This window comes from Saccopteryx bilineata, chromosome 1 (genome assembly GCF_036850765.1).
Source record: "Saccopteryx bilineata isolate mSacBil1 chromosome 1, mSacBil1_pri_phased_curated, whole genome shotgun sequence".
Taxonomy (NCBI): Eukaryota; Metazoa; Chordata; class Mammalia; order Chiroptera; family Emballonuridae; genus Saccopteryx; species Saccopteryx bilineata.
Window position 1 is genome coordinate 302,047,469 of NC_089490.1, and position 25,936 is coordinate 302,073,404.

The following is a 25,936-nucleotide window of genomic DNA, read 5'->3' on the forward strand; positions in this document are numbered from 1 at the left end:
GCTGGCTTAAGCAAGGGAATGTTCCACACGATACCAAAGCTTGCCAGTTTGAGCCCAAAGGTCGCTGGCTTGAGCAAGAAGACATTGGCATGGCCCAGTCAAGGCACATATGAGAAGTTGAATGCACAACTAATGTGAAAGCAACTACAAGATGATGTTTCTCACTCTTCCCCTTCTTGTCTCTCTCTCTCTCAAAAAACAAAATAAAAGAAAGAAAGAGAAAGAAAGAGAAAGAAAGAAAGAAAGAAAGAAAGAAAGAAAGAAAGAAAGAAAGAAAGAGAGAGAGATGTAAGGCCAGTAGCTAGGGCCAGCATCACAGCTGCCTGGCCCATGCAGGTTTGCATTAGATTTGTACAGTCAGTAATGAAACAATAGAGCCATGAACTGGTGGGCCATTAGCTTTAATCCTAGCTTGCACCCAGCAGGCAAGTAAAAACACACACTGGGCTCCAAAACCCACTCATTCAGTGCTCGCAAAGCTACTGACTTATCCGAGTTTCCTAGAATCAAAGGTTTCTAGCTCACCAGACTTATTCATCTCTGTTCCCCATCTCCTTCCTTCTCTCTGCACAAATTCTGCACAAACTGGCTTCTCACTCAGCACTCCACCATGTTGGCTGTTTCTCCTGGTCTCTTCCACGTGGCCTCTCTCTGTTCTCTCTTTTAATGCTAATCTCAGGAACTGAGAGAGAGAGCTCCCGGTCTGCCCCACTTTATAGTGCAGAAATCAAAACCTTTAATTCAATATACAAAATAGGGAAGTCTTTAATACAAAGTCGCTTATCTGAGGCATGATGAGATTGTACCACCCCACATCAAAAAGAGTGGGAAAGGCTTAGTTCTAAAACCAAGCCCCAGCTACAAGGATCCTGCCTGCCCGCAGCCCGCCCCCAACACACATTAATACAATCACACCCATCCCAAAGCAATCACCTGGGCGATGGTCTTTCACGTGGGCAGCGCCATCTTTAACAAAGTGAGCATAATATATTTTATCTGCCCAAAAATCCACCCCTATGCTCACTTTACTACCCACAAACTACACCCCCGGCATCCCTATGCAAGGAAATTAGGCACATTACACAAATTACAACAACATGACAACTCATACAATTTCAACAATTACAAAAGTACATTTCACCAGTCTCTGAGCACTTTGCCAAAAGCACAAAATGTCCTCAGCCTTCTTTCTAGCCGTGGGAAAAGCTTCCCCGGGGCAGGGGAAGGGCCTCTAGCAAAGCCCTATCAGGGTATTACACATTGTCCAAAATCCGTAAGTACATCCAACAAAGGAGCCAATGCCCACTCCGGTCGTAGTCCAGGAAATCAGTCCACACACAGGGGGTGTCAGCCACCCCCCTCATTCCTGATGTACTGGCAGGTCTTACACTGTCCCAAGGAGGAGCACGTGGCAGTCAGCATTTCCATCTCTGCTCCAGTAAGCATAATGGCATGCACCCCTCTGTCCCAAAATTGCAGACCTACCAGGGCCTTAGTAGGTGCTCCTTCCAGCTGGGCTCTCACCCTCTGGAGACTGCAGATTGCAACTCCAGACCGATTCTCCTCATCCTCCAAAGAGAAACTGAAAACACCAGCTCCCGCTGCCGGGCTCGAGTCCCAGGCTGCTGCCGCCTTCTGCTCCGCAGACCTTGCAGCTACAGCTTCGGCCTCAGCCACAGCCTCCCACCGCTGCTGGCTTTTCACAACATCCAGGGAAATCTGCAACTCATGAACCTGTGAATCCTCCTCCAGCAGCTGCTCCATTTCCAGGCGAATCTCACGAGCCTGGTCGGCCTCCTCCTCCAGCGCTTCCTCCAGCTCCAGGGTCGGCATCTGTTTCTCCCACATTTGCTCCAGCTCCTTCCACTGCTCGGTGTGCAGGTCCTTCGCAGCCTCTTCCACGGAGCTCTCAGTTTCCTCATGCATGACTGTAAAAGTCAGCCAGCTTACGGTCCCCAAAAGGACAGCCATGGGGAACCATAATAGCAGCCAGTCCTCTCTACTCCACCGCTCAAAGGTGGTGGCAGCTCCTTGCCTATCTGTATCGAATCCTTCCACAGACTACGCCAAATGTAAAGCCAGTGGCCGCGGCCACTATTACAGCCGCCTGGCCCATGCAGGTTTGCATTAGATTCAGACAGTTGGTAATGAAACAACGGAGCCAAGAACTGGTGGGCCATCATCTTTAATCCTAGCTTGCATCCGGCGAGCAAGTAAAAACACACAATGGGCTCCAAAACCCACTCATTCAGTGCTCACAAAGCTACTGACTTATCCAAGTTTCCTAGAATCAAAGGTTTCTAGCTCACCAGCCTTATTCTCCTCTGTTCCCCATCTCCTTCTCTCTGCACAAACTCTGCACAAACTGGCTTTTCCTTCAGCACTCCACCATCTTGGCTGCCTCTCCTGGTCTTCTCCACGTGACCTCTCTCTGTTCTTCTCTCTGCTCTCTCCTCTAATGCTAATCTCAGGAACCAAGAGAGAGAGAGAGAGAGTTCCCGGTCTGTCCCACTTTATCATGCAGAAATTAAAACCTTTAATCCAATATTCAAAATAGGGAAGTCTTTAATACAAAGTCACTTATCTGAGGCATGATGAGATTGTACCACCCCACATCAGAAAGGGTGGGAAAGGCTTAGTCCTAAAACCAAGCCCCAGCTACAAGGATCCTGTCTTCCCACAGCCCGCCCCCAACACACATTAATACAATCACGCCCATTCCAAGCAAGAAGGGCAATTAATATCACCTGGGCGACGGGCTTTCACGTGGGCAGCGCCATCTTTAACAAAGTGAGCATAATATATTTTATCTGCCCTACAGAAAGACAGAAAGAAAGAAAGAAAGAAAGAAAGAAAGAAAGAAAGAAAGAAAGAAAAAATAAAAAGAAAATGGGAGGGTTGCAGATGAAGCCAACTATACTAATTTTTTCAAACTGCAAGTTGGCATTCAATAGTATATCATAAAATTAATATAGCATATCATAAACATTTGGAAAAATAATAAACTAGAAAACAAAATTCACAGAGTATTACTTTGTTAAGTTTTGTAATATTACATATATATGTATATATATATATTTGTTCCTAGATCATGATATGCAATATATTTATTACTATAGGTTGTGATAACAATGTTTGGAAGTCCCTGGACTGTACTCTCTGGGTTTCTGGGACTCATCTCTCGATAGCCAGCATTTTTCTTTCAAATGGAGATGAGAGGCATGGCTCTATTCTCCAAGAACTCTGAGTCGCTGGGGGAAACTGACTCACAAACAGTTAAAATTCTGCTGTGAGATGAGTAAGCACAGGGTGCTATGGAGTGGGGTGGTCAAGAGAGGCGGCACCTGTGCTGGGTCTCGCAAGCTGCATGGGGGTGTGTTTGGCAGGTGGCGAAGGGGGAGCAATGACGCTCCTCACAGTTTTGTCATCCTGCTGCAGCTGACCTAAGCAAATATTTGGCTGCTGGTCTTTTGTTTGTTTTCCCTGCAATCAAACATATCAACCAAGTCACTGACAAACACTGACTAGAGGTCACTCTGGTACTAACTTATAAATATCTTTGACCACTGACTCATGCAGGGTTTTTTTTTTGTTTGTTTGTTTGTTTTTTCAGTCTACTTTCCGGGAAAATGTTCAACCATCTCAACCTGAGCAAACTTTTATGACTCAGGAAGACGCAAGTCTATGTTTAATGTCCTGGGCAGTGACTGGGAAGAGAAAGCTATTAAAAAGACTGTTCACCCATTCGGTGTGATGCAGCCTGACCAGCCCAGCCTGCCCAATGCCCATTGTCTGGCTGTCAAGAGTAATAAGAAGAGATGTCAGTGATATGATATACTAGGCTGATCACTAAAAGCTGTGAATTCCCCCTCTAATTTCCACCTCAGCCAACCCAAGAGTGTGAGATGACCATCAAATCTTAAGGAGACAAGGAGGGGCAGGGGGAGGCTCCAGATTGTGGGACAGAAAATATGTGTGACTCTTAGCCTTATCGCTTCATTACTACGATGCCATCCTTCTACCTATCTCTGATAATTGCTTCTCAGGACTATTGAGGTCGAATAAGAACCTATGAGGTCATTTTGTAACCTGTTAAGTCATACATAGCTATTAGGTAGCTTTGATACTGTCAACTCTCTCTAGGACAGCCACTATGCCTCATGTTGCTATATTCATTGGGGTTCCCTTCATGGCTTGACACCTTCAAAACCACTTGTGAAAAAAACAAAACAAAACAACAACAACAATAAAAAAAAAACCACTTGTGAAGCTCTTCAGAAACTCTGTCGCACCGTGGAGAGGCTCCAGCCATGACCAGGGAAATCTGCCTTGTGTATGTTTCATACCTAAGGCACTACAGGTGCCTTTCTAGCTCTGCATTCATTCGGTGGGTATTTGTTGAGGCCGCACTATATGCCAGCATCGGGCCTGGGAGCGAGGATGCTAAACGGACCGTGAGTGATGCAGCCTCATGGAATCATGTCCCTGTGAAGGAGACCAGAGAGCAATGCGCTCTAACAGAAACTTAGAGTAAGTACTAGATTTTTTTTTTGGTTCAAAGAAAGAGAGAAAGAAAGAGAGAGAGAGAGAGAGAGAGAAGAAAAGAAGAGAAAAGAAAAGAAATAAAGAGAAGAAACTAGAAAGAAAAAGAAGAAAGCTATAAATAAAGGTGCTTAAGAAAGATTATGGGCCTTGGCTGGTGGCTCAGTGGATAGAGCATGAGCCCAGCATATGGATGTCCCAGGTTCAATTCTCAGTCAGGGCACACAAGAAAAGCAACCATCTGCTTATCTCCCCCTCCCTCACCCCCTTTTCTCCCTCTTCTCCTCCTGCATTCAGTGGCTTGACTGGTTTGAGCATTGGCCCTGGGCACTGAGGATAGCTCGGTTAGTCCAAGCATCGACCCCAGATAGGGTTTACTGAATGGATCCTGGTCGGGGCACATGTGGGAGTCTGTCACACTATCTCCCCTCCTCTCACTTGGAAAAGGAAAAAGAAAAATAAAAGAGAAAGAGAGAAAGAGAGAAAAGAAAAAAAAGAAAAGAAAAATCACAAAGACAGACAGCACCGTGAGTGGAGCCACAAAAACTTTCTACTTGTTATTTCTGACAGAAGGAGTGATTTCACTTCTTCCTCTGCTCTCTCTTCTCCCTGGCTGGCAACAGTTTTGCACTAAATGAAAAGACTTTGCTTGCCCTTCCGATCACCAGAAGAGGGCGAACGCGGCTACTATAGAGACTTTTGTTCCTGAATTTGCCTATTGAGACAGCCAGGAATTGAACTTCACTAAAGCCTGTCACAATGAGACTCATCACAATACTTCCCTCTGTGCACTCTGCTCCTGTGGCTGCTGGGAAAGGGAGGGGACTCAGCCTATTTTACCTTCACACATACAAACAATTGTGTAATTATTTTTATAGATACAGACATTACAAAACTTACCCTTTAGGTCTGTACCCAAAATACAAATTTTAATAAACCATACAGAGGATCTTGGCCAGATTAGCATAGGAAATGTTAAATATTAGATTATTCAGTTAACTCACTATCATCTTCTGTTTTCTCTTAATTCAAAGAAGGAAAAAGAATTTTTTTTCTTTTTCAAATCCCATTTTTTCTTTTTAAAATTTTGCATTTATGTGAGAGAGACAGAAGGAAAGGGGAGGGAGGGAAGAGAAAGAGAGAGAAAATCATTAAATTGTTGCCCCACTTAGTTGTTCCATCTAGTGCACTCATTGATGGCTTCTCCTGTGTGCCCTGACTGGGGGTCGAACCTGCGACCTCAGCACGTGGGAAAGACACTAGCCATGAAACCACCCATCCAGGGCCAAAACCTAGTTTTTTATTATTTAAAAAATGAAGTCATTCTGTGGTTATTGGCCAAACCACAATGCTGAAAACACAATTTTTAAATTTTACTTTAATAGAATTTGATGAATTCAGTAGAAGAGTTGGGGGTTGAATTTCAAACTCTTAACAAATAATTGTGAATGAATATTGCTTTCGTTCTGACTCAGTGTTGAAGACCAGGAAATGATTTCTTCCCTGGGAGTTTACTGTCCCTCTCCATTTCAGAGAAAAACCTTTGCACATTTAAACAGAAGAGGAGTTTTAAAAAATTATAAACTGTAGTTAGGTTGCTCTTCACAAAGATTGATAACAGCAGAAACAACTCACTTTGAAGACTGCCACCCTAATGGCTGGTATTCTCGTTAAGAGCCTGGCCATAAAATCTCCATGTGCATTGAGAGAAGGAAGATGTTTCTAGAAGGGGGATGAACTGTTAGTTTGTAGCCCCCTTTCTTCTCAAGGATCAGTTTCTGTCCTTCTTATCACCCTTTAATATTTGTTAAATGCTATGGAATCCCAGTTACTTGATGTGACCCTTGCCATTACAGAATTTATAATCTTACTTGTAAACTAAGATTTACAAAATTAAAAGTCAAAGTATTCTATATTATAGGTGAAGACTTTGACACCAATCTGGGGCAACAAACTTCACCTTTCATGCCTCAGTCTCTACTATAAAAGGAGAGGTTAGACTAGCTATCTTTAAAGTCCAAACTTTTATGATTTATTTTAATAATACTTGTTAAAATAGAATTCTAACACATGCCAGCTAGCTAATCCTATTTTTAAAGATTCAGTTGAATTTGGCTCAAAATCTTATCCCCCATTCAACCCATGAAGTAACTTCCTCTACTGTTTCAGGGAATTTGCGGGGGGCAATGACTTGTATTTCTCCTGGTGACCCTTGGGTCTGAGCTCCTACCGGCACTGAGTTCTAGCTTGTGAACCATCTCACTTCAAGTATGTGCTAATCATTTCCTGGGTCATATGAGCCCTGACCAGACTCAGCCTTCACCCTCTGCAATTCCATGTCCCTTACATGCGTGAGGATCAGGCTACTGAAGCTTCAGGACAAAGGAAGGGGTTCACTCTGAGGGACTGCAGCATTGTGAAGTATTCAGCACCCCTGCTGTTACCTTCTGGGGAATTTCTCAGTGACTCACTTCCTCACTTGCCCCTTACTATGTTGTCCTGCAGTCTTCTCTACCTGTCTGGTCTCCAGCCCTGTCCTCCTGAGGCTTCTTGGCTCCACTCCCAAATACCCATAGCATTTTTCATGCTTAGTCAGGTCTAGACATCCCTGGGTTTCACCTCCCTCAAGCCTTCAGGGTTGTTATCCTTAATAGACACTTTGGTGCCTGTATTTAATTAGAACATTCTACCCCGTTTGTTTCATCAGGGGTATGGGCCCTGAGCTTCCTAGCAGCCAAAGCAAAAGAGGAAAACATCAGTCACAAGGTTCACTATATGTACAAGTTCAAAACAAACCAGCTGCTGTTCAGCATAAACTTGACTTTCCCTTCCCTGAACTCTCTCCTGTAGTTCATGACGATGGGGGTGTAGTGCAGGCATCGGCCCCACCCCCCTGCCTATACTGTGGTTACACCTGGCTTAGCTCAATTAGTAATCGTAGCTTTTCAAGACCTTTTTCAAGTTTGAAAACTCTAGAGGCGCATTATTAATTCCTGTACACAAAAAAGCACACACTGAGTGTCAGGAACAGTTCTGAGTACCGGCCAGAGAGGAGCACAGGACAAACATGAGGACACACGGGAGACTCTAGACTAGTCTCGAAGGACTCGCAAAGGCTTCCTAGAGGAAGTGATACCTAAGAGAAGGCTTAAAGGGGAAGTAAAATTTATCTGTGTAAAAAAGGATGGAAACAAGTCTCCGGCAGAGAGAAGAGCATGTATGAACTGCCTGGTGGTGAGAAGGAAAAGGCACAGGATTAGTGCTTGCAGTAGATGCTGCTGTGTTCTGGTTTGGTCGCACACTCAGCCCCTAGCTGCAATGAGTATTGGCTGCTAAGGGCTCACAGCTGCCCCCTTCTCTTGACAATTGCTCTTAGCTGGTAGGAGCCCTCTCCTAACATTACAAGCCATTGCCCCACCTGCTATCCACAGGGGCAGCCCACAGCAGGTGACTGACTGATGCTGGGCTTCAGAAGGCTGGCGTTCCTGCTGCAAGTGGGTGGGGTGGTGGGGAATGAATACTAGCCAGTGCAGTTTATGCTCCAAGCTTCTTGCCCCTAGTGGATCCAGCCAAGGCTAGGGGACCCCTGAGACCACACCCTTGCTCAGCTTCCTCCTCCCTTCATAGGCAATGCTCCCTGGAGAGCACTCCCTCCATGAACTCTATGTTCCTGAACACCTTCACCTGCTTCTAAAGAACCTAACTAAGCTGAGACTGTGACCGAGGGAACATGGTTGCAATTGAATTCTCTCTGTGCCCTTGGTTCACATTTGAGCCCATTCATCCATAACTTTACCTACTTAAGTTATTCCCCTTTTCAATAAAAATTTCTTATGGACTATATCCACTCAGATTTCTGATTCCTAGGATCGCAGTTAAAACATCCCTAGTTTAAATTTGTAAATAAAAACCCAAGACCCAGCAAAGCATGATCTTTATCAGGGTATAGCTAGACTAAAACATACCTCAAAAATACTTCATGTTTTTTAACTGCCTGGGATGTGAGAACAGGAATGCCCTGGATCACAACCAACCGTATTCTAATTCTGGAAATGTACACTTCTCCCACCAAGTGAAGAGTCTGTGTTCTGATGGTGACTCCATCTCTCCAGAGCTGATTGGTGTGAATCAGTGACCACATTGAGTTTCTGAACCTACAAGACCAGACACTTTCTGACATAACCAGCAACAGTCTCATGTTGTCCTGCCTTTACCCCTATAGATCAGGTGGAGCAGAATGGGAGCTGGACCTTGATCGGTGAGTACCAAGCACTCTAAGACCTGCTGTGAAGCAAAGAAGCAGAACGCCTGTCCTGCCAATGCAATGTGCTTTTTCATTTCTTGCTCCCAGACAGTAAGTATAATCCATGAATGAAGGATAATTAGCGTCCTTTAGAGAATGCTACTGTAATTATAGATATTTAAGTGCACTTAGTACATTGAAGAAGAATCAGTTGTTTCACAGTTCACAGAGGGTCCTGCTGGCCGGAGAGCAAACTCAGGGCCCTTGGCAACCTGATCATCCTTAGCAGTATGTAGGGCTGAAGGAAACCTGGACCCTGGGACCATGCAGTACCCACAGCACAGAATGGAGCATTTGACCCTGACCGTAATGCAAAACCCTGCCAATTCATACACTAGGTGAGCTGGATGCCAATGTCCTCTGAGGGGACTGTGTTCTCTCTCCTGCTTTTGGGCTCACAAGCACCAGGTGCTAGGGATACAGACAGGAAGTCGGACACACTCAGTCCCTGCCCTTTCAAAGAGTATAGTTTATTTAGCAAGGATGGAAAGTAAAGCAAGCAAAAACAATTCAGTGTGAAAAGTATCATGTAGTGTACATGTATGGTTTCCAGGAGAAAGTGACTTTGAATCTGAGGTCTAAAGTATGAATAAAGTAAATCAAGCATATGTTGCAGGCAGAGGGTGGGGGGAGGGGAAGTATATTCCAGAAAAAGCACCATGAAGACACGAGATCAGAGAGAGCATGGCTCATTAAAGAACTGTGAGACGTTCCATGAAGCTGAGCCTGACCAGGAGGTGGCACAGTGGATAGAGCATTGGCCTGGGATGCTAAGGACCCACGTTCAAAACCCTAAGGTTGTTGGCTTGAGCTCAGGGTAGCCAGCTAGAGCATGAGATCATAGACATGACCCCATGGTCGCTGGCTTGAGCCCAAAAGTCACTGGCTTGAGCAAGGGGTCATTTGGCTGGAGCTCCCTCTGTCAAGGCACATATGAGAAAGCAATTGTTGAACAACTAAGGTACCACAACTATGAGTTGATGCTTCTTATCTCTCTCTCTCTCACTTAGTGCATGGTTTAAGTGAGGAAACGGTGAAAGAAACAGGGTGAGTCAGAAAGGCTGAAGGTATTTGTATTTAATCCTAAGCATGAGAGACCCTCAAAGGTGTTAAGAAAGGAAATAACAAAACCTGGCTTGTGAAACATAGAGCTTCCCTATCCTTTGCAATTTCCAGGGAAGAAAATGGCGTGGCTTCTTTGGGTTGTCTAGTCTACTGTGTAACTAAAAGAAGACATTTAGTTTCCTCTAAGCCCTTGTTCTCTGTCCACATTGGGTCACAGCATAGTCCTGCCGGAAAAGCCTTTGATGGTTCTCCCTCCTTCATGGATTGATTCCATCCCTCTCAGCATGGCATCCAGGGCTCTTCTCAGTGGTCCCACCTAAGCCCTTCTTGACTCAGCCCTCACCCATACAGCCCTGACACTTAGGATGTGTTCACTAAATGTTTGTTTTGTTTTGTTCTGTTTTGTTTTAAGTGAAAGAGGGGAGATAGTGAGACAAATTTCCACATGCACCCTGACTGAGATCCACCCGGCAACCCTGTCTGGGGCCAATGCTCGGACCCACCAAGCTATCCCCAGCCCCCAGGACTGACGCTTGAACCAATCGAGCCACTGGCTGCAGGAGGGGAAGAGGGAGAGAAGGGTGAGAGGGAAGGAGAAGAAGCAGATGGTCGTTTCTCATGTGTGCCTTGACAGGGGATCAAACCTGGGATGTCCGCACACTGAACCAACACTCTATCCACTGAGTCAACTGGTCAGGGCCACTAAATATTATTTGTTAAATGGAAGAATGATACTTTGCCTCTGTGTTAGCAGAGGTAGCTAGCTAGTTATTAATAAAGGAAGGGAGTGAATGAAATTGAACAGTAAGCCTGATTCACCAAGAAGCCACAACATTCAAAGCCTCCCCAAGGGGACCGCTGCATCCTCCAACTTCAGGATCTAATCCCCATGAAGGATCCTCACTGCTGGTCATGAGACGGACTACTGCAGGGGAGATAAAACAGCAAAGGGGAAATTCCTCTGCTGGGACATGAACAATAAGAACAAAGATGGCCGCCATGGAGGCCTGTCTGTCTAACCTAGGAGAAAAATGGGATTAGGTAAGGAACACAAAAACCCTGGAGATCTAGGAAATGGATTGGTTAGGGGGAGGGCCCAGCACAAGCCTGCAAAGGATTGGGAGATTGGCCAGTTCACAAGCCAAGATAATATAATCAAAGCTTTACAAAGGCCTCTTCGCGTAACACGTGCTTGGTTGTTTGCATGTTCTCTCTTCATGGAAGCTATGGGGCCTAGAAGACATGTCAGCCCAAGTGCAGGCTCCAAACATAGGCTCCAAGCTCGAATATGGAGCACAGCTGGCAACAGAGACTAAGCTGGCTAGAAGGGTGCAGAGACTGAGCTGGATGAAGCTTTGGCATGGATTGGACTGATGGCACAGAATTTCTGGGTCCTGCCCTTTTTCTGCACTGATGAAGACAAGGCTGGACTTCTTCCACAGTGATGGACGGAGCTGAGACACCAGGAGCCTGGGGGCAGACTTTTATTTCTATTCCAATAAATCTTACCGCGACATCTCATCCTCCTATACGTGGGTCCCCAAAATGTTTTCTTGACTCTGTGGAAGGACTCCATTTCCACCGAGAACACTGGACTTCTATCTCAGTAGTTCACAGGTTGGCCTTCAGGCCTTCATGTTTGCCTGCGTCCCCGCACATCCCCAGACCACACTAGCCCTATGACCCAGCAGGAAGCTCTCACCTTCCCTCTGCAAAGTCAACTCACAAGCCCCTCCATGGAGAAGCCTCTTCCCTTGGCAGACAGGAGAGTGCCCTGGATTCTCTGGCCTCTTCCTTCGTAGAGAGCTGAGTCTTGTTCTGTGCAGCAGTTGTGTTCTGTAAAGTCCCTGTAAATACTGAACCATGGACCCTGGGGCTAACACAGGATCAGTTTCCTGTGAGCCTCTGGCCAAACATCTTCATCAACTGACCAGTATATAGCTTCTGTATTTCTTATTTCTATTTAAACACCTCTTATTTAGGATGTATTGTTAATTCATTTACACTGAACAATGGCCAACAGCACTTAGAACCAACGCCTGAATGGAGCTTACGTAACACATTTTCCCTGTAAGGAAAAGCACAGCCTCCTTGTGTTTAGGAACACTATGTTTTGGGGCCATTTTCAACAGCAAAATCACCAACAAAAAGCACAAAAATATGAAAAACATGGCACTGAATAGCCCATGAAAAGGGCACTTGTTTACAGCCAGAGCTGAAACAAGAAGGCCGAGCATCACCTTGTCCAACCACGGCTGGGAATGTGCGCATGTGCGTTGGGCGACTCAAGGTCTTGACTTCTCTGTGCGTCTTCCGGAGTGACCGCAATAGCATGGCACATACTGACTTGGGGCTCACAGATAAATTTTAGAGAACAAGCACATCCACAAATATAAAATCTGTAAACAATGCAAATCGACTATACTTTCATTGCAGAACTTGTCATTCTGGATTGAAGTTAGTCACTCTTTGGGGTGTCTGGTCCCAGTCTCAATGTGTTTGTGTGTGTGTGTTGTGTTTGTGTGTGGGGGAGGGGCTCCTCTACACTAACAACAAGCACTGTTCTGGACACAAACCGGGCGTCCTTCAATTCAGGACACTACCCAGAGAGAGCATCCTTTTCCACAGGTTGAGGGCTCAGTCCTACAAGACTGTCCCGCACTTAATGCCTCCATCCCACTTCAGACGGCAGTCAAAAGCCCGGCCTGTTGCCTGTGCTTCTGAAGGACTGACTGTAAGTCAGAAGTTTGCACGCCACCCCTCCTGGGGTTTGATTAACTTGCTAGAGCAGCTCACAGAACTCAGAGAACTATTTTACTCACTAGATCACCAATTTATTATAAAAGAAGGTGACTCAGGAACAGCCAGGCGGAAAGATCCAGGGTGCAGCTTCATGCCCCTACTGAGCACGTCAGTCTCCCTGCACCTCCACGCGTTCACCCAACCTGGGAGCTTTCTAAACTCCATCTTTGGGGGTTCTATTGGAGGTTTCATTATGCAAACGTGATTGATTGAATCATCGGGCATTGGCCTTTGAACTTACACTTCTGCCCTTCTCCCCTCCCCAGAGGTGGGGGGAGGAGGACTGAATGTTCCAACCCTTTAATTGCAGGGTTGGTTCTCCGGCAACTAGTGCCCCCACCCCATCCTTAGGTTACCTAAGGCTACTACTTTCTGGAAAGAAGGGTTTTCTGCTTATAAGTGAAACAAGAAAGATCCCCAGTTAGCTGGGGCAAGCGAATTGTCTAGGATGGACCTATTTGCTTGATGGCAGTGGTGTGGGCGCTGCAGGGGCCTAGGTCAGGACTTGACAGCACTTGGTGACAAGCTGGTAGCAAGACAGCAGAGTTTGGGCCCAGAGGAGATACGATCTTGGGGTATGAAGGTCTTTCGGGTGGCAGCCAGGCCCCTGGTTATGTCAGAAGTGATAAGATCATGCTTCAACCACACAGGATCTAAAAGACCATGAGCAGTGAGAGAAGTCTTCATAAGGAATACTCTTCAGTGACCACCCCCACGCACTCTGGGTCAGAGGGGGACACTCAGACCAGGCCAGAGTGCTAGCAGTCGAGGCGCCTGCCCGCATTTGGCTGACAGTGAGTCCAGGCTGCTGGCCCTTGAGGAAATGGCTCAGGGAATGAAAGAGAATAAAGAGAAATGTCACTTTGGGCATAGGGACATCTGTAACTCCTCCCCTCTGGGGTAGTTCAGACCCAAAGCCCTATTTGTGGTCTCAATATTCTGAGTCTGAACATAACTGCACGTTGTTCTGAAAAAACACTGCTGCCTTTTACATCATGAGCTACTCCCAACGCTCGCTGAAGTCCTCCAGCGGTCACAGGAGACGAGCGGAGCCAGCTTAGCCCGTCTGTGACTGGAAGGAGACCTGGAAGTTCTCCAGTGAGAGCCATTTCCATGCTTCAGAGCAAGTTGTCAGCCGTTTCCAAGAAAAGAAAGGCCCAGATCTCTAGAGAACGACGGCTGCTGCCTGTGCACAAGCTTCCTTTCTGTCAGAGGGAATGCTGGGAATTTGTCTCAGTACCCCCATGGAAGGTGCACAAAGACCCCGCTGCACCCAGTCCCCTCCCCCGCACAGCCCACCTGCTGGCTGCTCTGAGGGTTTCATCTTGGGGAGACCAACCTCCTCCCCCGCCAGGACTCCTACAAGTAACTGGCCTTCTCCGAGGACCATTGTTTCACTTCCCTTCATTCTGCAGAGCCATGTGAGGACAATGATGGTCCCAGCACAGCCCCAGTGCTGTGGGGAACATTTTCACCTTTAACAAATTCTCCCTTGACCATAATTTATATTATTCAGGTCTAATCTAATTTCTTCAAGCCCTTGGCCTATGAACTCACAATCATTTGTACAGTAAGAATGAATCTGGTCACAATGATGACATGAGTGCAATTTGTCTCCATTGCACCACAGCACCCAGGTCTGGTCCTTCTCACCGTCCTCCCTGCTCTTTGGTGCCTGCTGGCATTCCTTTACTGTCTCTCACAGGGGCTGCTTTTACACTTGTGGGTATTTTCCCCCGGAATGTTCACTATTAAGAAACAGTGTATGACTGAGCAGTCGGTGGTGAAGTGGATAGAGCATCGACATGGGATGCTGAAGACTCAGGTCTGAAACCTCAAGGTCACCGGCTTGAGTGAAGGGTCACTGGCTTGAGTGTGGGATCATAGACATGGCCCCATAGTCACTGGCTTGAGCCCAAAGGTCACTGGCTTGAAGCCTACGGTTGTTGGCTTGAGCCCAAGGTTGCTGGTTTGAGCAAGGGGTTACTCACTCTGCTATAGCCCCCGGGTCAAGGCACATATGAGAAAGCAGTTAATGAACAACTAAGGTGCTGCAACAAAGAATCGATGCTTCTTATCTCTCTCCTTTCCTGTCTGTCCCTGTCTGTCCCTCTCTCTGTCTCTCCCTCACCACCACCACCCTGCTCTCTCTCAGGAAAGAAAGAAAAAAAGAGAGAAAAAAAGGGAGAAAGAAAGGGAGAGAGAAAGAGAGAGAGAGAAAGAAAGAGAGAGAGAGAGAGAAAGAAAGAAAGAAAGAAAGGAAAGAAAGAAAGAGAAAAAAAGAAAGAAAGAAAGAAAGAAAGAAAGAAAGAAAGAAAGAAAGAAAGAAAGAAAGAAAGAAAGAAACTGTATGAATTTGTAGCCCAAATAAAACCTGTGGCCATCCTCCACCAATATTACCCTAAAGTGAAAAATTTTAAACCTGAATCCAAAAACATTAGAAGCAACACAGGTCTTTTCTGAGGTGTCCTGAGGCAGCAGCATGCTCTATGGGATGACACAGAGAAGGACTTCCAGAAATGTCTATCTCTGAATCCCCTTCTGCAGTCCCACCCCTCACACACCAGGTTTTCTTTCCTCCCTTCCTCTCTTCTTCCCTTCCTCCCTTCCTCTTTTCCTTCCTCCCTCCCTCCCTCTTTCCCTCCCTCCCTCCTTTCTTCCTTCCTTCCTCCCCCCCTCCCTTCCTTCCTTTCTTTCCTCCTTCCTTCCTTTTACTCCTCAACACTTCTCTGCCCCAACCACCTGGCTGTCATGGCTGTCGCCTGTACCTCACAGCGCAGCCCCCAACTGTGACCCCTTTCCTGCCTCCTGAAAACTCTTCCCTCGGTAACCCCATTTACTAGACTTTGTCAAGTTCTGCATTTTCAGCAGTTCCCCTATCTGGCATAACAAAAGCCTGGTTAGGACCCACAGTAAGAAAAGCTCTGAGGTGATAAGAAGGACAGGATGTCACAAATAAGAGGATGTACTCCGGCATTGTTCCCTGGCCAAGATACTTCTTCTTGTGTGTGTGGTGGTGAGACATATGCACAAAGTTTCGTCCCACTCAAAATCTATGGCTCCCTAGAGTGGTGCTGGTATTTCATGTAGGTGAGTGGGACAGGTTTCTCTCTGGGAAAATTTTTTATTAGTCTTAAAAATCATCTCTTTGCCACATCTACTGTGAGGATGGAGGCCATTCTCAGCAACCAGTCAGACTGTGAACGTGCCAGGAAATGTGGACGTCACTCTGAAGGGACAGACGCTTACTGTGAAGGTCCCCAGAGCCACCCTGCGAAGGACTTTCATCACATCAATGTAGAACTGGGTCTCCTTGGAGAATAAAAGAGGTGGCTCTGGTTGACAAATGGCGGGGAAACAGAGGGGAACTGGCCACCGTTTATACTACCTGCAGTCATGTGCAGACGTGATCAAGGGCATGACACTGAGCTTTCATTCCCAGATAATATCTGTGTACACACCCTTCCCCATTAGTGTCATTATTCAGAATGGTTCTCTTGTTGAAATCAGAAATCTTGGGTAAAAGATACACCACAGGGCTTGAATAAGGTCAGGTGTTGATTGTTCAACATTTTAAGCCCGGAAAGATGAGTTGATTGTCGAAGGAAATAACATTGGAGCTTGTATCAAATTCAGCTGTTCTGATTCAGCAAACTACAACAGTTAAAAACAAGGATATCAGAAAATTTTTGGATGGTGTCCATGTTTCTGAAAAAGGAACAGTTCAGCAGGCTAATGAATAAGATCAAAGTTGTCCTGCTATAGAAACTGTAAGATGCCAAATGATTCCTCATATTTGTTTGGGATATTTTAAAAGATGCAATATAAGCCATGTATTGATTTGGGGGGGGGGGATCATCCAGTGAGCATGTTGCTTCTAAAGCTTCAAGCTATTTTGCAAATGTTCAGAATCCAGCTCCTGACTGCTAGTGACTTGCCTACATGTTTCCTCTTCTCTAACCTTTCTTGACTACTAACATCTTTTAAATGTACAGTAGTGCCTTGAGATACGAGTTTAATTCATTCTATAACCAAGCTCGTAAGTCAGTCAGCTCGTATATCAAACGAATTTCTCCCATTTAAAATAACTGAAATAGATTTAATCCATTCCAGCCCTGTGAAACATCCTCAAACCATCCTAAATTATGAAAAAAGAGGTTTTTAATTAAGAAGCACACATGTATACTTTACCAATGTGTAACAAAATATATGACATAAAAGAAAAAGGTGTTATTTAGTACTGTATTCTTACCTTGGAGACAGACGAGTGCGGCTAATGGAGGTGAATGGCGGAAGAGGAGGAAGGGAGGAAGGGATGCAGGCACTTTAGACACATAAACTAAAACTGCACTTTCTTAACACTAAATGTAAACTAAAACTGCATTTTCTTCACTTTAAATAAAACTAAAACTGCACTTTCTTTACTTAAAATGAAACCACTAAAAGTTAATTGTAAAAAATGCACTTTCTTAACTTTAAACTTAACCTAAGCTTAACATTATGTATTTGTCATTTAATCATCACCTGTTTCTGCCTCTTTGGCTGCACTTTTGGCACTTTCACTTGCAGGACTTTTGAATAAAAATCTATTCAAAGAGGTTTGCTTTTGCCTGTCTTTTAAAATGTTACGGAAATGTGACAAACAAGTTTCATTAAAAAGTGCTGAAGCAGTGACGTCACGGAAATGGCGCCGTGAGCAGCGCGTCCGACAGATCTCCCCAAAATCACAACAAATTTATCAACTAGAAACAGAAAAATTTATCCTCGGAGCATTCCGGAGTTCCACACAAACTGAAAGCGAAAGGACTGTTATTACTTGAATCTGAGAGACGAGGGTGTGGAGGAAGCTAACTACCGCAGGGACGTTCATTCAAGCCGCGGAGAGAGTGCGCCTGTGTGCTATCAACAAGACCACCCACAGATGCCAATAAGAAAGAGGAAATCGAATATTATGGATACAAAAGAAAGAGAGGTAACACAAATAGATGTGGAAAAATCTATGGAGAAAAGACTTAACATACTGGAAGCCTTGGAGCTAAATGACAGAGAATTTAAAATAGAAATCTTAAAAATACTCAGAGATATACAAGAAAACACAGAAAGGCAATTTAGGGAGATCAGAAAACAACTCAATGAACACAAAGAATATATTACCAAGGAAATTGAAACTATAAAAACAAATCAAACAGAAATAAAAAACTCAATTCACGAGCTGAAAAACGAGGTAACAAGCTTAGCTAACAGAACGGCCCAGATAGAAGATAGGATTAGTGAAATAGAAGACAAACAACTTGAGGCACAACAGAGAGAAGAAGAAAGAGACTCAAAAATAATAAAAAATGAGAAAGCCCTACAGGAATTGTCTGACTCCATCAGAAAGAATAACATAAGAATAATAGGTATATCAGAGGGAGAAGAGAAAGAAAATGGAATGGAGAATATACTCAAACAAATAATAGACGAGAACTTCCCAAGCCTGTGGAAAGAACTAAAGCCTCAAATTCAAGAAGCAAACAGAACACCGAGTTTTCTTAACCCCAACAAACCCACCCCAAGCCACATCATAATAAAGATGACACAAACCAATGACAAAGAAAAAATTCTCAAGGCAGCCAGGGAAAAGAAGAGTACAACATATAAAGGAAGGCCTATTAGATTATCATCAGATTTCTCAGCAGAAACTCTACAAGCTAGAAGAGAGTGGACCCCAATATTTAAAGCCCTGAAAGAGAGGAACTTTCAGCCAAGAATACTATACCCATCAAAGCTATCCTTCAAGTATGAAGGAGATATAAAAACATTCACAAATACAGAAAAGATGAGAGAATTTATCAGCAGAAAGCCCCCACTCCAGGAAATACTAAAGGGGGTTTTCCAACCAGATTCAAAGAACAACAGAAAACAACACCACAAGTAACAGCTCCACTAAGAACACAATAAAACCAAACTTAAACTGTGACAACAAAGGAAAAAAAGGGGGGAGAGGATGGAGATTAACAGTAGCAAAGGACGATGAAGTGCAGAAATACTCATAAGATAGGGTACTACAATGAATATGGTAGGTACCCTTTTCATTGCTTAATGGTAACCACCCTTGAAAAAACCACCACAAAAACACTTGACTTAAAAAAGGTAGCAACAGAGGAAAGAAGTATGGAACACAAACAAACAAAAACAAATGATAGAAAAACAAAAGAGAAGAATCAAACAAGATACAAAACTAACAGAAAGCAATTTATAAAATGGCAGTAGGGAACCCACAAGTGTCAATAATTACACTAAATGTAAATGGATTAAACTTACCAATAAAAAGACACAGAGTAGCAGAATGGATTAAAAAAGAAAATCCAACTATATGCTGCCTACAAGAAACACATCTAAGCAACAAGGATAAAAACAAATTCAAAGTGAAAGGCTGGAAAACAATACTCCAAGCAAACAACACCCAAAAAAAAGCAGGTGTAGCAATACTCATATCTAATAATGCGGACTACAAGACAGAAAAAGTACTCAGAGACAAAAATGGTCATTTCATAATGATTAAGGGGAAGTTGAATCAAGAAGACATAACAATCCTTAATATATATGCACCAAACCAAGGAGCACCAAAATATATAAGACAGCTACTTATTGACCTTAAAACAAAAACTAACAAAAATACAATCATACTTGGAGACCTCAATATACCGCTGATGGCTCTAGATCGGTCATCCAAACAGAGAATCAATAAAGATATAGTGGCCTTAAACGAAATACTAGAACACCTGGATATGATAGACATCTACAGGACACTTCATCCCAAAGCGACAGAGTATACATTTTTCTCTAGTGTACATGGAACATTCTCAAGAATTGACCATATGTTGGGCCACAAAGACAATATCAGCAAATTTAGAAAAATTGAAATTGTACCAAGCATATTTTCTGATCATAAAGCCTTGAAACTAGAATTCAACTGCAAAAAAGAGGGGGAAAAACCCACAAAAATGTGGAAACTAAACAACTTACTTCTAAAAAATGAATGGGTCAAAGAAGAAATAAGCGCAGAGATCAAAAGATATATACAGACAAATGAAAATGAAAATACGACATATCAGAATCTCTGGGATGCAGCAAAAGCAGTAATAAGAGGAAAGTTCATATCACTTCAGGCCTATATGAACAAATAAGAGAGAGCCCAAGTAAACCACTTAACTTCACACCTTAAGGAACTAGAAAAAGAAGAACAAAGACAACCCAAAACCAGCCGAAGAAAGGAGATAATAAAAATCAGAGCAGAAATAAATGAAATAGAGAACAGAAAAACTATAGAAAAAATCAATAAAACAAGGAGCTGGTTCTTTGAAAAGATCAACAAAATTGACAAACCCTTGGCAAGACTCACCAAGAAAAAAAGGCACAGGACTCAAATAAATAAAATCCAAAATGAAAGAGGAGAGATCACCACAGACATCATAGATATACAAAGAATTATTGTAGAATACTATGAAAAATTATATGCCACCAAATACAACAATGTAGAAGAAATGGATAAATTCCTAGAACAATACAACCTTCCTAGACTGAGTCATGAAGAAGCAGAAAGCCTAAACAGACCAATCAGCAGGGAGGAAATAGAAAAAACTATTAAAAACCTCCCCAAAAATAAAAGTCCAGGCCCAGACAGTTATACTAGTGAATTCTATCAAACATTCAAAGAAGACTTGGTTCCTATTCTACTCAAAGTCTTCCAAAAAATTGAAGAAGAAGCAATACTTCCAAACACATTTTATGAGGTCATACCAAAACCTGGCAAGGATGGCACAAAGAAAGAAAACTACAGACCAATATCTCTAATGAATACAGATGCTAAAATACTAAACAAAATACTGGCAAACCGAATACAACAACATATTAAAAAAATAATACATCATGATCAAGTGGGATTCATCCCAGAATCTCAAGGATGGTTCAACATACGCAAAACGGTTAACGTAATACACCATATCAACAAAACAAAGAACAAAAACCACATGATCTTATCAATAGATGCAGAAAAGGCTTTTGATAAAATACAACACAATTTTATGTTTAAGACTCTCAACAAAATGGGTATAGAAGGAAAATATCTCAACATGATAAAGGCCATATATGATAAACCATCAGCCAACATCATATTAAACGGCATAAAACTGAGGACTTTCTACCTTAAATCAGGAACAAGACAGGGTTGTCCACTCTCTCCACTCTTATTCAACGTGGTGCTAGAAGTTCTGGCCAGAGCAATCAGACAAGACAAAGAAATAAAAGGCATCCATATCGGAAAAGAAGAAGTAAAGGTATCACTTTTTGCTGATGATATGATCCTATACATCGAAAACCCGAAGGACTCCACAAAAAGATTATTAGAAACAATAAACCAATACAGTAAGGTCGCAGGATACAAAATTAACATACAAAAGTCCATAGCCTTTCTATATGCCAACAATGAAATATTAGAAAACAAACTCAAAAAAATAATCCCCTTCACGATTACAACAAAAAAAATAAAATACCTAGGAATAAACATAACAAAGAATGTAAAGGACCTATATAACGAAAACTACAAGGCATTATTAAGAGAAATAGAAAAAGACACAATGAGATGGAAAAATATTCCTTGTTCTTGGATAGGAAGAATAAATATAATTAAAATGGCCATATTACCCAAAGCAATATATAAATTTAATGCAATTCCCATCAAAATTCCTATGAGATTTTTTAAAGAAATGGAACAAAAAATCATCAGATTTATATGGAACTATAAAAAACCCTGAATAGCCAAAACAATCCTAAGGAAAAAGAATGAAGCTGGGGGCATTACAATACCTGACTTTAAACTATATTATAGGGCCACGATAATCAAAACAGCATGGTATTGGCAGAAAAATAGACACTCAGACCAATGGAACAGAATAGAAAGCCCAGAAATAAAACCACATATATATGGTCAAATAAACTTTGATAAAGGGGCCAACAACACACAATGGAGAAAAGAAAGCCTCTTCAACAAATGGTGTTGGGAAAACTGGAAAGCCACATGCAAAAGAATGAAACTCGACTACAGCCTGTCCCCGTGTACTAAAATTAATTCAAAATGGGTCAAAGACCTAAATATAAGACCTGAAACAATAAAGTACATAGAAGAAGACATAGGTACTAAAATCATGGACCTGGGTTTTAAAGAACATTTTATGAACTTGACTCCAATGGCAAGAGAAGTGAAGGCAAAGATAAATGAATGGGACTACATCAGAATAAAAAGTTTTTGCTCAGCAAGAGAAACTGATATCAAAATAAACAGACAGCCAACTAAATGGGAAATATTTTCAAACAATAGCTCAGATAAGGGCCTAATATCCAAAATTTACAAAGAACTCATAAAACTCAACAACAAACAAACAATCCAATAAAAAAATGGGAAGAGGACATGAACAGACACTTCTCCCAGGAAGAGATACAAATGGCCAACAGATATATGAAAAGATGCTCATCTTCATTAGTTATTAGAGAAATGCAAATCAAAACTACAATGAGATACCACCTCACCCCTGTTAGATTAGCTATTATCAACAAGACAGGTTATAGCAAATGTTGGAGAGGCTGCGGAGAAAAGGGAACTCTCATCCACTGTTGGTGAGACTGTAAAGTAGTACAACCACTATGGAGGAAAGTATGGTGGTTCCTGAAAAAACTGCAAATAGAACTAACTTATGACCCAGCAATCCCTCTACTGGGTATATACCCCAAAACCTCAGAAATATTGATACGTAAAGACACATGTAGCCCCATGTTCATTGCAGCACTGTTCACAGTGGCCAAGACATGGAAACAACCAAAAAGCCCTTCAATAGAAGACTGGATAAAGAAGATGTGGCACATATACACTATGGAATACTACTCAGCCATAAGAAATGATGACATTAGATCATTTACAGCAAAATGGTGGGATCTTGATAACATTATAAGGAGTGAAATAAGCAAATCAGAAAAAAACAAGAACTACATGATTCCATACATTGGTGGAACATAAAAATGAGACTAAGAGACATGGACAAGAGTGTGGTGGTTACCAAGGGTGGGGGGGGAGGGAGGACATGGGAGGGAGGGAGGGAGAGAGTTAGGGGGAGGGGGAGGGGCACAGAGAACTAGATAGAGGGTGACGGAGGACAATCTGACTTTGGGCGAGGGGTTTGCAACATAATTTGATGACAAAATAACCTAGACATGTTTTCTTTGAATATATGTACCCTGATTTATTAATGTCATCCCATTACCATTAATAAAAATTTATTAAAAAAAAAAAAAAAAAAAGAAAATGTGGCACATATACACTATGGAATACTACTCAGCCATAAGAAATGATGACATCAGATCATTTACAGCAAAATGGTGGGATCTTGATAACATTATACGGAGTGAAATAAGTAAATCAGAAAAAAACAAGAACTACATGATTCCATACATTGGTGGAACATAAAAACGAGACTAAGAGACATGGACAAGAGTGTGGTGGTTACCAGGGGTGGGGGGAGGGAGGACATGGGAGGGAGGGAGGGAGAGAGTTAGGGGGAGGGGGAGGGGCACAGAGAACTAGATAGAGGGTGGCGGAGGACAGTCTGACTTTGGGCGAGGGGTATGCAACATAATTTAATGACAAAATAACCTAGACATGTTTTCTTTGAATATATGTGCCCTGATTTATTAATGTCATCCCATTACCATTAATAAAAATTTATTTAAAAAAATTTAAAAAAAAAAAGTGCTGAAGCAAGACCAGTTGAAACTTTTTCTGGGTGTTTCTTTTCAATGAAACTTGAAAGCTTCTCCCACATTGCCAGCATGTCTTTAATTTCACTTGTAGAAATCACTTCCTCTGACTCTACCTCCTCCTCACTACTAATCTCTTGCAGAAGCTCCGTATGTTGCATCATCTGTAGCTCCTTCAACTCCTCAGTTGAGAGTTCCTCCTCATGTTCCTCGACGAGCTCGTTTATGTCACCCTGATCTACCTTCAGACCCATCAACTTTCCTAGGGACACAATCTCCTCCAACGCTTCTACCTCAGTCTCGGTCTCTGGTTCTAATCCTTCAAAGTCCCTATCTGCAACAACATCAGGCCATAACTTTTTCCATGCTAACTTCAAGGTTCTTGTAACCTCTTGCCATGCCAAGTCAATAATGTGTAAACATATCATAATGTTGTAGTGATTTTTCCAAGACTCTCAAAGGGTTAGAATTGTTTTCTCAGTCACTTTGAAGCAGCAGCGGAACAAAAGCTTTGTGTAAAGCTTTTTAAAGTTGGAAATGACCTGCTGACCCATAGGTTGTAAGATTGAAGTCGTGTTGGGTGGGAGGTAGAGGACTTTCACAAATTTGAACTCATCGAGAATGTCATCTTCAAGACCAGGTGGGTGGGCTGGAGCATTTTCAAGGATTAGTAATGCTTTCATTGGGAGTTTATTTTCTTGAAGATATTTCTTCACTGCAGGACCAAAGACGAGATTTACCCATTCAATAAAAAACTGCCACATAACCCATGCCCTAGCATTGGCGCGGCACATAACCTGAAGTTTTTCTTTAAGAATCTTGTGAGTCTTAAAGGCCTGAGAATTTTCGGAATGATACACTAGCAGTGGCTTTACTTTACAGTCACCACTAGCACACAATGCAAGGGTCAGACGGTCCTTCATGGTTTATGGCCTGGCAGCTTCTTCTCCTCTGCGGTGATGTAAGTCTTCCAGGGCATTTTTTTCCAAAACAATCCTGTTTCATCTCAGTTGAACACTTGTTGGGGGATGTAGCCTTCCTTTGCAATAAATGCAGCAAAACATGCGATGTACTCCTCAGCTGCCTTAACGTCAGCACTTGCAGCTTCATCATGCCTCACCACCGAGTGGATGCCAGATCTCTTCTTGAAATTTTCAAACCCACCGTGACTTGCCTTAAATGTATCTTCTGCTGCCTCTTTTGAGGTTGATGGTTCTTTCTTCTTCAAGTTGCCATAAATAATACATGCCTTCTCGCATATTATAGTCTTCATTGCTGTATCTCCTGCCAGCTCTTTCTCTTTCACCCACACCAGCAGAAGCTTCTCCATTTCTTCATGGATAGTTGTCCTTAATTGGTACAGAATTGTAGTTTCTTCACTGGATTTGTGCTTTTGATGGCATCCTTTTGTTTAAGGATAGTACAAATTGTAGATGTATTGCGGTCGTACAGCCTTGCCAGTTCAATCACTCATACCACGCTCATGTTTTTCTATTATTTCTTGCTTTACTTCTATCATTCTCTTCTTCTTCTCACCACTGTCCTTTATACTCACTTTCTTTGGCCCCATGATAACACACAAGAAAAGTTAGTAAAAATGCAAAAATGATGCAAGAACAAGTACAGGGTACGAGATTCAACTTGATTCTGCTGGTAACACGTGAGAAAGAATGAGATGCTGGCATTGTGCTGCCGATACTGGACCCGTGCGCCAACGCTCCAACTAGCTGCAGCTTCCTGAATCATGACTTGTTTCTCGGAATTTCACTCGGATCTCGAACAAAAATACGGACTGAGTCGCAGCTCATATCTTAAAAAAATTTGTATGTTGGTCTGCTCGTATCTCTAGGTACCACTGCATCTTGCCATTTTATGCCAGAATGCCCTCAATCCCTACCTTCTCCATGCTGTGCTCTCTATAATAATTGTCAGCTATGCCTCCAATTTCCCACTAGATTGTGAACCCTGAGTTCCTAACAAGCAATTTGACAGATAATGGGTCCTTAAAAATATTTCTTGTGTGAATGAATAAAGTAATGAATGAATGAATAAATAGTTATAAAAAAATTACAGTGTATCTAAGCTTTGCTCAAAAACATTTTTTAAAATCATTATTGTGAAAATTACTACCACAAGTAAACCAGTACACTGCCTTTTTTTTCCCCCCAGTGTAAAGATTTAGGTTTTTCTTTAATTCTGGGAAATTCTCAGTTTATCACCTCGTGTAATATTTTCTCTCCCCCCTTTGAACTCTTCTCACCACTTGGAACACCAGTTTTGCACATGTTGGAGCTTCTCAGTCTAGCCTCTATGATTTCATTTTCATTTTTCTGTGTATTTATCTTGTTTTATTGCTTTCAGAGTGATTTATTAAGATTTGGGATAGACTCTGCCATACTGCCCAACAAATGCACTAAAAAAGCAGGGGGAAAAGTT

At 42.8% G+C, this 25,936-nt stretch overlaps 1 pseudogene; it reads left to right on the forward strand.

Annotated features, from left to right (window-relative positions):
* Positions 1 to 1,969: 1,969 nt before the first annotated feature.
* LOC136319533 (large ribosomal subunit protein uL6-like) lies at positions 1,970 to 16,484 on the forward strand (annotated as a pseudogene).
* The last annotated feature ends 9,452 nt before the right edge of the window (positions 16,485 to 25,936 follow it).